This window comes from Schistocerca piceifrons, chromosome 2 (genome assembly GCF_021461385.2).
Source record: "Schistocerca piceifrons isolate TAMUIC-IGC-003096 chromosome 2, iqSchPice1.1, whole genome shotgun sequence".
Taxonomy (NCBI): Eukaryota; Metazoa; Arthropoda; class Insecta; order Orthoptera; family Acrididae; genus Schistocerca; species Schistocerca piceifrons.
This window is the reverse complement of record NC_060139.1, coordinates 828,861,177-828,873,854: the sequence shown is the minus strand read 5'-3', so window position 1 is coordinate 828,873,854 and position 12,678 is coordinate 828,861,177. Positions and strand designations below refer to the sequence as shown.

The 12,678-nt window shown below is 42.6% G+C and overlaps 1 protein-coding gene across 1 annotated transcript in view; it reads right to left on the bottom strand.

Moving 5' to 3' along the window:
- LOC124775905 overlaps window positions 1-12,678 on the bottom strand; it is a 476,308-nt gene that overhangs the window by 38,145 nt on the left and 425,485 nt on the right. The gene's annotated exons all lie outside the window — the stretch shown is intronic.

The window sequence follows — 12,678 nt, the reverse complement described above, 5'->3', positions numbered from 1 at the left end:
CGCCAGCAGTGGTGAATGTGGGGAGAGAGATGGCGGAGTTTTGAAATTTGTAAGACTGGATGTAATGAACTGCTATGTATATTATGACTTTTCAACACTATTAAGGTAAATACATTGTTTGTTCTCTATTAAAATCTTTCATTTGCTAACTATGCCTATCAGTAGTTAGTGCCTTCCGTAGTTTGAATCTTTTATTTAGCTGGCAGTAGTGGCGCTCGCTGTATTGCAGTAGTTCGAATAACGAAGATTTTTGTGAGGTAAGTGATTTGTGAAAGATATAGGTTAATGTTAGTCAGGACCATTCGTTTGCAGGGATTATTGAAAGTCAGATTGCGTTGCGCTAAAAATATTGTGCGTCATTTTAGTGTTGATCAGAATAGGTAAAGAGCGAAATGCGAAATGTCTGAGTACAGTCAGTTCTGCTCAGCGGTTTGAAAAGCAAATAATGTAAGAGGTTTATCAGCACAGTAATTCATAAATTTTTCAAAGGGGACGTTTCAATGAATAACGTCTGCTGTATTTAAAAAGCTTTGAGAGTTTTCACATAAAACTTCGGAGCATTACTTCTCAGCATGCCCTTGTACATATCCAGCAAGTTGTCGATCTTTCCATGTTTTTGAAATCTTATCAAGATCCGAAAGGACATTACTGCAGCTCTCTGCAGACAGTATTTCTTTATACATAACTGTATCATCTGCCAAAAAATTTAAGATTTCTGTTAATAGTGTCTGCCAAGTCGTTAATGCACAACAAGAACAACACAGGCCCCAAATACAATTTCCTGAGGCACGCCTTAAGTTGCTTCTATTTCTGTAACTGACTGCGTCCACGATAACACGCTGTGTCCTGCCTACAAACATATCTCAACCACTCAGAAGTTTTGTTTGATATCTCATACACTCGCACTCTCGTGTGTAATATGCATATCGTACGTCAAGAAATACCTGATTTCCTTGATCTATTATTTTGTGGATGATGTGAGTAAAGCGCAAGTTGGGCATTGCTCTGACTGCGACGTTGATTGCTGTGGAGCAAGTGATTCTGTTCGAGATGCCTCAGTTTGTTTAATTTTACAACGTTATTGTTAAAATGGGAACACACGTATACCACCCCAGTGGCGAAGAGATTAGAAGTCTACCTGGTACAAGCTCTACACTTACAACTATAAGTGCAGATATTTTTATATGTGTTACTTTACTAAGTACATACATCATTATGTTGGGTGTTTCTTCTCTGTGTCAAACAGTCTTCCCACAACCAGGTCCTGATGTTTTCTGCACAGTCATAACTGCACCTCTAAGTGGACTACGCCTGTCAGTATAAACTGACCGTTTTGCATCCACACGTCCACACTTCAACATCTGACCTGCTGCCCAGGCGAAAATAAGTATTAATTGTCACCTGCTACGCAAATGTAGAGCTAATACTGAACCTAGAAACATACCACTTGTATCAGCTATAATTATTGTTAGTTAGCAAACCATGTAAATACTGATGTAATGTTGTTCAGTACACTGTCCTCAGTCACCAACAGAAATATCTGTACTTATACCCATTGCATGCAGTGTTCTCTCTTCAGGGGATGTCTAGTAGCCTATCTAGTGAGCACAATTTGTTTATTAAAAAATGCTTTCCTTGATGACGTTGGTTCACGTTACTGAACAATAGCTAGACTTACTTTCATTATCACGAACACAAAAGCGACTCTAACGGTGCGCAGTATCGTAAGTCTAAATCACACACGCCAAAATGAATGGATTCGTGCATTCGACTTCATACTACGCCAGATGGTCTGTCTTCGTTCCACACATTTTATTAATGCTATCTTCAGAGTTCGAAGAACTTATTCCAGTCAACACTGTCAAAACATTTGGGTATAATATATTAAATGGTTCAAATGGCTCTGAGCACTATGGGACTCAACTGCTGAGGTCATTAGTCCCCTAGAACTTAGAACTAGTTAAACCTAACTAACCTAAGGACATCACAAACATCCATGCCCGAGGCAGGATTCGAACCTGCGAACGTAGCGGTCTTGCGGTTCCAGACTGCAGCGCCTTTAACCGCACGGCCACTTCGGCCGGCTATAATATATTAAAGTTCACCACATTATAAAATATAGAGGTGGCCCTTAAAATTCATGGCTGTAGCTTTTTTAAACTGAATCTTTTTCATTTGAAAACTCACAGTTTGAAAAAGAATTTGTCGAGAGGAATGTGTGACGTTTATGGTGACACTCCACGTTAAATATAGCCATGGAAGCTTGGCGCAGAGAACGCTGGGTATTCTCCTGGGATAGGTCATTTGTCACGAAGGACGTTGTAATGGCGCACGAGTGAAAAGCCAGGTTGGTTTTAATGGCGCAATAAATTTTGCTTTTAGTAACAGTGGTAAACACTTTGTTATAAAGTTTGGGGAAGCATGAAATCGAATTTACGAATTCATGCATATTTTAGACTACTCTCAATTCTGTAAATGTACGATAGCGCGCACTGTTAATGCTGATTTTGTGTTCGTGATAATGCAGATAGGGCTAGTGACTATTCAGTAACGTGAACCAGTGTCATACAGAAAAGTATATTTAAAAAAAAAACGACTTTAGCTACCTGAGCAAAATATTACACGCCCCATTAATAGAGCACACTGCTCTATTTAGAACGCTATATACGGTGTAACGGGCATAAGTTATTTGTGATACCCTAATATGCACATACCAGCGTGTTGCTTTTTTCTCCGCATCAAACAGTCTTCCCACAAACACGTCATATAGTGTCGTACCTGATGTTTTCCGCACAGTCGTAACTGCACCACTAACAGTAAGTGACCTGTCAGTATACACCAGGGGTAGTGAACCTCTTTTACCTAGTGCTCACTTTTGCATTTCTGTTAGACATAAAATTCTCTGATCGCTCAATGCTTTCTCAGTTATAGTGATTTGTAAGGTAGGAAAGTAACTTTAACTCACGAAGTTTATGAAGCAGAGTTACAACAAGTTAAAGCATATAGTAATAATTAGTTACCAACAGCTTTATATCAAAATCTTATGAAAAACCAACGGAAATGTTTTAAAGCTCCTGCCACCTACCGCCTACCATGAAATCTGGAACGCCCACTAGTGGGTGATTGTGACAAGGTTGGCTATACTGGTGCAGGCCAACTGCTCTACGTCCGCTCGCCCACAGTTCAACACCTGACCTGCTGCCCAGGGGAAAGCATTAATGGCTTGCTCTTGCCACAAGTACTTAGAGGTATTAACCAACCTAAAATATACGACTTACAATAGCTGTAATTATTGGTCTGCAAATAATGTAAACACTGATGTAATGTTGTTCGGTACACTGTGCTCAGTTGCCAATAGAAATATCTCCACTTATTCCCGTTACACCCTCTATATAGGGTAGAGCTTAGACCACTCGGTCGTGTGACCCCTTCACGTTTGGTGTCATGGCAGTGAAGTGGTGTGTGTGTGCTTCCATTTTAATCACAATACGCAGTAGATTACAAACAATTTGTACAGAAACGAGACTGCAGTTGCAAGACTCAAAGGAAATGAAAGAGAGGTAGAAGTTTCCAATATTATGTATTTCTACATGAAATCTAATTTTTTTCATAAAATCAAGTACAAATGAAACGTTTTAAAAAATTTACGAAACATAACAAATCAAATGGACGATACAAAATTTGACCCATTCCTTCATACTATTTATGATTGGCATAGCAGTCATTTCGTTCTCTATTAGGATAATGTTAGGGACATTCTATGTGTCCACATCACCTTCATCGCCATCGTTTATCAAACAAAGAACTTCCCTGGCACGCCTATCAGCAATTCTTTGAGGACGATCTTACTGATGGGAAAAAGCTCTTATTGGCTCTTATGCGATTGCGTGCGTTGGTTAGTGGCTATGTATGATGAAAAATATAGGCCACAGGTGCCACATGATCATTTAAATAAGTATGCCTCGACACTGAGACAATAGCCGTCGTACGGAACTTGCTTCAAAAGTGATGACGCTCAGGACCCCAACGGTAGCTGTAGTAACTGCGGAGCAAATTTATCTTTCGTGTCATCATTTCCTAGGGATGCATATCTGTCTCAAGGCTGTTTAATCAAAACAGGTAGTCGTGAAAACCCCTCTCCTAATAATAGCCACAGGCTAGATCGTGCCGGCCGGTGTGGCCGTGCGGTTATAGGCGCTTCAGTCTGGAACCGCGCGACCGCTACGGTCGCAGGTTCGAATCCTGCCTCGGGCATGGATGTGTGTGATGTCCTTAGGTTAGCTAGGTTTAAGTAGTTCTAAGTTCTAGGGGACTGATGACCACAGATGTTAAGTCCCATACTGCTCAGAGCCATTCAGGCTAGATCGTCGCATGCTGCAACACGCGACAACCCCGCATTTCACAATTGGTAAAAAAAATATTGTCATTCACGTACGCGATTTGCTTACCACGTAGCATGGTTTTTCAGTGTCCTAGCCTGTACGATGCCCAGTCAGATATGTATGTGTTGGCACAATGTATTCAAAAACCACAGGAAAATCGTCAGTGACCATTTGGCTCCGAATATTAGTCAGCACGATGCCTGAACTCTCAAAGAGCCGTTTTTCTAGCTCCAACTCGCTATGGTAGTTACATTACTGGATCAAGATGTAAACTAAACTGTCATGTTTTAACACAACACTAGTACATTCGCGACTAAGAGGCGCCTTTCGTCGCTCTACTCAGTTAAATACACTTCTTCCTGGAGCATCTGTGGCAATGTAAATAGCACCCAAGTCATGTCATCGGAACCACCATCGCAATGAAAATGAACACAGGTTTTACAAAACCTTCTCGAGTTCTCATTAACTTTTCGAAATCTGGTAATTCAGAAAGTGTATGTACGTCTGTGGCATTAGTCTGCGTTAGGGGAAGAATCTTCTCCACTACGAACTGCTACAGCGGAGATCCAGAATGTATCACAGCTTCAGGTTTACCATCACCATGCTTCTTTATTACAATATCTGCTTATACAGACGGAATAAGTTTATGTTTTTCAGTCACATCTACATCAATATCTACGTGATTACTCCGCTATTCACAATAAAGTGCCTGGCAGAGGGTTGAATGAACCACCTTCAAGCTGTCTCTCTACCGTTCCACTCTCGAAAGGCGCGCGGGAAGAACGAGCACATAGCTTTTTCTGTGCGTGCCCTGATTTCTCTTATTTTATCGTGGTGATAATTTCTCCTTGTGTAGGTGGGTGCCATCAGAATGTTTTCGCAATCGGAGGAGAAAACTGGTGATTTCATGAGAAGATCCCTTCGTTTTTACGATTGCCACTCCAATTCACGTATCATGTCTGTGGCACTATCTCCCCTACTTCTCGATAATATAAAACGAGCTGCCCTTCTTTGTACTTTTTCGATGTCATCCGTCAGTCTCATCTGATGCGGATCCAACACCGCCTAGCAATACTCCAGAATAGAGCGGACGAGCGTGGTGTAAGCTGTCTCTTTAGTAGATCTGCTGCACCTTCTGAGTGTTCTGCCAATGAATCGCGGTCTTTGGTTTGCTCTACCCACAATATTATCTATCTGATCGTTCTAATTTAGGTTATTTGTAATTGTACTCCCTAAGTACTTAGCTGAATTTACAGCCTTCAGATTTGTGTGGCTTATCGCGTAATCGAAATTTAGCTAATTTCTTTTAGTACTCATGAGAATAACTTCACACTTTTCTTTGCTCAGGGTCAATTGCCACTTGTCACAGCCTACATTGCAATTCGTTTGGTCATCTGATGATTTCACAAGACGGTAAATGACAGCATCATCTGCAACAATCTAAGACGGCTAGAAAGAGATTTTCACTCTGCAGCGGAGTGTGCGCTGATATGAAACTTCCTGGCAGATTAACAGTTTTAATCAGCAAGGAAGTTTCAATCTAGGACGGCTACTGAGATCTTCTCCTATATTGTTAATATACACTCCTGGAAATTGAAATAAGAACACCGTGAATTCATTGTCCCAGGAAGGGGAAACTTTATTGACACATTCCTGGGGTCAGATACATCACATGATCACACTGACAGAACCACAGGCACATAGACACAGGCAACAGAGCATGCACAATGTCGGCACTAGTACAGTGTATATCCACCTTTCGAAGCAATGCAGGCTGCTATTCTCCCATGGAGACGATCGTAGAGATGCTGGATGTAGTCCTGTGGAACGGCTTGCCATGCCATTTCCACCTGGCGCCTCAGTTGGACCAGCGTTCGTGCTGGACGTGCAGACCGCGTGAGACGACGCTTCATCCAGTCCCAAACATGCTCAATGGGGGACAGATACGGAGATCTTGCTGGCCAGGGTAGTTGACTTACACCTTCTAGAGCACGTTGGGTGGCACGGGATACATGCGGACGTGCATTGTCCTGTTGGAACAGCAAGTTCCCTTGCCGGTCTAGGAATGGTAGAACGATGGGTTCGATGACGGTTTGGATGTACCGTGCACTATTCAGTGTCCCCTCGACGATCACCAGTGGTGTACGGCCAGTGTAGGAGATCGCTCCCCACACCATGATGCCAGGTGTTGACCCTGTGTGCCTCAGTCGTATGCAGTCCTGATTGTGGCGCTCACCTGCACGGCGCCAAACACGCATACGACCATCATTGGCACCAAGGCAGATGCGACTCTCGTCGCTGAAGACGACACGTCTCCATTCGTCCCTCCATTCACGCCTGTCGCGACACCACTGGAGGCGGGCTGCACGATGTTGGGGCGTGAGCGGAAGACGGCCTAACGGTGTGCGGGACCGTTGCCCAGCTTCATGGAGACGGTTGCGAATGGTCCTCGCCGATACCCCAGGAGCAACAGTGTCCCTAATTTGCTGGGAAGTGGCGGTGCGGTCCCCTACGGCACTGCGTAGGATCCTACGGTCTTGGCGTGCATCCGTGCGTCGCTGCGGTCCGGTCCCAGGTCGACGGGCACGTGCACCTTCCGCCGAACACTGGCGACAACATCGATGTACTGTGGAGACCTCACGCCCCACGTGTTGAGCAATTCGGCGGTACGTCCACCCGGCCTCCCGCATGCCCACTATACGCCCTCGCTCAAAGTCCGTCAACTGCACATACGGTTCACGTCCACGCTGTCGCGGCATGCTACCAGTGTTAAAGACTGCGATTTAGCTCCGTATGCCACGGCAAACTGGCTGACACTGACGGCGGCGGTGCACAAATGCTGCGCAGCTAGCGCCATTCGACGGCCAACACCGCGGTTCCTGGTGTGTCCGCTGTGCCGTGCGTGTGATCATTGCTTGTACAGCCCTCTCGCAGTGTCCGGAGCAAGTATGGTGGGTCTGACACACCGGTGTCAATGTGTCCCTTTTTCCATTTCCAGGAGTGTAGATCAGGAACAATAGAGGGCCTATAACACTTCCTTGGGGAACGCCGTATATTACTTCTGTTTTACTCGATGACTTTCCGTCTATTACTACGAACTGTGATCTTTCTGACAGAAAATCACGAATCCAGTCGAACAACTGAGGCGATATTCCGCAGGCACGCAGTTTGGTTAGAAGCTTGTGAGGAACGATGTCGAAAGCCTTCAGATAATCTAAAAATATGAAATCAATTTGACAACCATTGTCGATAGCACTCATTAGTTCATGAGAATAAAGAGCTAGTTGTGTTTCGCAAGAACGATATTTTCTGAATCCGTGCTGACTATGTGCCACCACGAAATCATGATCTAGTTGTTTTACACGATAGTCAAGGAACATAAATAGAGGTGCTTGAGCATTTGCTGTTGTAATAGCTAATGGCGTATGTATTTTTTGATCCATAGATGAAAAGAATACTTGACCAGGGTCCAAAACTGAAGCTAAAGATTCAATGTTTCTTATAATAGCTGTACAGAATTTGCCGTCTTTATGCTTTACAGTCTGGTTTGTACAATTTAGTAGGAATAGTTACCACGTGTTTTTCTTTTTTCTTTCCTGCTGGAAAGGAGTCTTAAATATAACCATGATCGACTGATAGTATAGCCTTGTTTACAATGTTTTGCAGCAACTTATAATTTCAGTGCGACGCCGATCGTCAGCTGCACCACCAAAAACTGCAGTCTCCTTTGTGACTTCAAGTAAACCCGATTGACTTTCTTCTACTCCAGGCTGACCACCAATATTTCGAATTTTAAGAGACGCTGTTAAGTCGAAATTACTATTTTTTGTTTTGTTTTTCTGAATCACGACTTTTTTCTCTTGTTGGGCTGCACTGATCTTTCTCTTCAGTATGTTTCTTTCTTGTTGAATGTTTTTCGTTTGTGCTGTTATTCTTTTTATTGCTTCATCTGTCGCCAAGCATCGCGTGCTAACAGAAAGCTAATGGACACAGATTCTAGTTCTACAACTTTATTCCTGGAAGTGTTCTGACTTGGCATTGATTTAGGTACTGTTTGAGGTAACTGTCTTCCACTTGGCTACATACTAATATCTTCAGTGTCTTCTGGTATGTCATGTTTGGTTTCCTGCAATTAAAAGCTAAGCATGTAAAATGTTGAATATGCGCATTTCACACAGTATGTATTCTAAATCGTCCTCAAGAACCCAGCTACACTGTAATGAGAACTGCATTGACATCGACCTTCCGAGATAACCTCCAACAGACAGAAAGAAAGATACGGTTCCCGATTTTTCTTTATAATAAGTAGTGAATAACAACTGAGCGTAACTGACTCGGTTGTTCTGTTTTTCAATTTTTAGCGGTGGAGAACGAAATGTTAAAATAATATAAAACTCAGACGTACTTTTAGCCCATGGGCTCTAATTGTTTCTGTGGTTTTGATGACGAAGAAATATTTGAAAAAAATCTGTAATTCTCGCTCTCTTTTTCATCAGTTTTATTTGAATTTTTTTATTTGCGAATTCTCACTGTTTTTCAAACGTCGCCGTAAGGCGTTAACTTTGTCTTGTATATTTTGTTTATTTTTATCAGCATAAGCTGTACGGTAGACTTCATATAGTTTGCGGTAAAGAATACCTAAATCAATTTTTTATTCCTTTTAAATTTGTTAGATAAACTGAAAATCGCCGAATAGTAGAACCAAGAAAAACTCGTCCATCACAGTGAGAGTCAAGTTTCGACTTCATGGTATAAACAATTCAACAAGGACGAAATCAGAGCGGTGGTGCTTCTGTTAAAGTCTCAAAGGTGGTACAGGCCTTGCGACTTATGTCAATGTGGTCGACGCGCGACACCGTAGGTACAGCGAGCGTGAACAACAATCACATCGCGTGGCCGCCACGTGTGATAAAGTTGTAAAAACAAATTTCACCTTAGTAAAGAATGATTATAGAACTGGTAATGTTCCAAAGCTTTTCGTTAGAGTTGAAGTTTAGAGTTTAATACAGAACGAAACAGTACTTCATACATGTAAGGTCGTGAAGCTTATGACTCGTCCATCGCCCCCCTTCCCCCCCCCCCCCCCCCTCTGTCACACGATGTCACACTTTGTTGACCCCCTCCCTCCTCCTTAACCTGTAACGTAATTTATGGCTGGCCCCCTCCGAACGCAGTACACAATGCTATAACATGCGTGCATATCATTTCGCATTTAGCGCTTTCTTAAGCGCAATAAAGGAACAACATTCTAACCACGAAAATATCCCCATACCGTAACATTACTTCCACTGCACTTCACTGTTGGCACTTCACGCGATGGCAGGTGCTTGGGACTGCGACAGGGTATAACGTGATTATCACTCCAGATTACTCTTTTCCAGTCATCCACAATCCAACAGCATTGCTCTTTAGGCCACCACAAGCGTCACTTAGTCGCTACGCACAGTCGTTGTGCTCACTGGACCGCTGGTATCACTTTGGAACTCTCGAGTGATTCCTTCCGCTGATTTCATGCGACTTATTACAGTCACCCTCCACAATGCTCGAAGGTGTCCGTCGCCAGGCTCCATGAAATCTGAGGTCTGCCTTTTCTTAGTTTAGCTGGGGTTGTCCCTTCTCGTTTCCAAGTCACAATCACATCGCTAACGATCAACTTGGGCAGCTTTAGAAGGTCTGAAACGCCTCTGATGGAACTGTTAGTCACTTGCCATCCAATGACTAGTCCACTTTCGAAGTGGACAGAGCCATTCCGCTGTTACTTTTTCTCTACTGACAACGAAATTCTCCCCGACTCCTTTTACAGTTCCCGGTCCGCCTTTCATGACATCCAGTGGTCATTCCATGTTACATAGGGAGTCTTGATTTTCCTGATCATATAATGTATGTACATTATGACTTAGAGTGAAATTTATTTCTCTATTCTGAGGCTGAAGTTTTCGAAAGAATACAAAAAGCTTTCATTGCGCTATGAAAGCTGTCCTTTTACAGATGTGCTTTTCCAGGTATGTTGTCATGCATTGTCCGGTTACCGTAGCCACAATTTGAAGTTTCATTTCTGCAGTTATTAACTTGCTGCTATAAATTAACGCAGTGAGGTGCCACATAAGTTGTTTAATTAAGTGGTAGTAGATTCGTTTGCTCGTTTGCAACATATTCTATTTGAGAAATGCTATGGGGAGCTTAATAAAGTTTTAAATGAGGTTTTAAAAATTGTTCACTTTCTGAAAATTGTCGTCATACTCGTACTTCCGTATTTTCGAAGAACTACAAATAAACTGACAGCTGATCCGCTGGATGTTTTTATCTGTATGGTAACTACAACGTGTATCAGAATTAACCACAAACTATTATTCATTCGAGCCACTTTGCCGTGACGTCACGAATAAATAAAGAAAGAAATAATAATGTTACGCTGAGAACTCACGAACAGTCTCCAAGATCGGAAATCACTATTCAGGTCGTTCACTGATAATGAAACAAGCAATTAAATGATGGAAAATGGCAAATGTGTCAATCTGGTTGTGAAATGAGGAACTATACTTCGGAAACGAAGAGTAAAAAAATTACAAAGCCAAACTTGTGTGGTACAAGTTTGCCAGCGAAATCCGATAGTCTGATGCGTTGTTCACACTAAGTTACACACTGATTTATTATGTACGTAGTTTAAAATGTTGGTTAGCAGGTCCGTATCTGCTTGCAGCCCGCTTAATTGCACCACTGTACACTATTTTTCTGAGACGCACACTACCTACGGTGTCGGAAAAAATCCCACTTAATCCTGCCCTTATCCATCGTTTCGTAGCTCCTGCTCTGTTTGCACATCTGACTTCCACTAAAAGGGGAATAAGATGAGAACATACTGTTTCGTAGCTAGCTCGTTCACCTGATCTTGCTCCTACTTAATTTATTGTTGCTGAGCCACGTGAATCGTCATTGATACCTTTACAGTTCTCCTTCCCCTGTAACAGTTTGTATCGTCATTATGTAATTGCCCTGTACGTACTTAATGTTTTAGGTGATTCAAGCCTCAAAGATGTGTCTGTGGCCAGTGATGATGCCAAGTGGCAGTCTGACTGCTTGGCTGATTACGAGAATCAGAATTGAGAATTGAGATGCGGCTGCAACCCCGAAACTACTCTCAAAGAAAGAAATACAAATAAACAAAACAAAAATAGTAAAATGTACCTGTGGAACTACTATTTGCAGAAAAATGCATTATAAGTTGTGGACGGACACGTAAATCTCTCCTAAATTAACGGAGAAGATAATGCAAAACGTTATCATTTCATGTCATCGATAGCCCTCAGCTCTTGTACAAACCTTGAAACCTTCGGTATCGCTTCGTCAGGGCACAACCAGATCGTCAACTTTCAACCTAAACCAGAGCTCAGTTCAGTATGTCAAAAAATGGTTCAAATGGCTCTGAGCACTATGGGACTTAACATCTGAGGTCATCAGTCCCCTAGAACTTAGAACTACTTAAACCTAACTAACCTAAGGACATCACACACATCCATGCGCGAGGCAGGATTCGAATCTGCGACCGTAGCGGTCGTGCGGTTCCAGACTGAAGCGCCTTGAACCGCTCGGCCACACCGGCCGGCTTTCAGTATGTCAGTATGACAAAAATTCGCATTCACATTTGTTGGCTTCGTCAATTAACAACCAATCTTACTCTTTCAACCAACCTAACCTAGATCTACGCTACATATCAGTCTGTCATCACAACCTGCATTGCAAAAAATAATATAAACGTGAAAACAAATGTTGTTAGTGTTTTGCTCTCTTTCTGACTGCACACATGCGACGTCACGCGCCACATCATTGTGTCACGCATCAGAGCTTGCGATCAGTATCGGTAGGTTCCACAGAGGTAAATAAAGAACGGAGGTGGCATTACAGACTTCTGCTGTTCATTGTTTTGAAGCCAGAGTGGGCGACGTTTTAAGTAGTCCAAAACCAGACTACTGTTTACTAGTGCTTCTTGTTCATTATTTCTGTCGTGTGCGAGTGATAATTGTTTTAAATACTAAAAATTATTCAGATTATATTAATAACATCGGGAAGGCAATTTCGAAGGTTTTTCTGTTCTTAAATGTGTATTTGCTCTAGAAATACAACACTGTCAGAGTGACGTCACTGGGAAGTGCCACCGCGGTGTACTATGGGGGTATGAATGCGGTGAACCTAATGTTTTGGCCAATTAAGATGGCGGACATCAGCTTCAAGTTTATGAGGTAATGCCACCGCCCCTCTATTTTTACCTCCATCGTAGGTTCATATATTCGCCATCTTT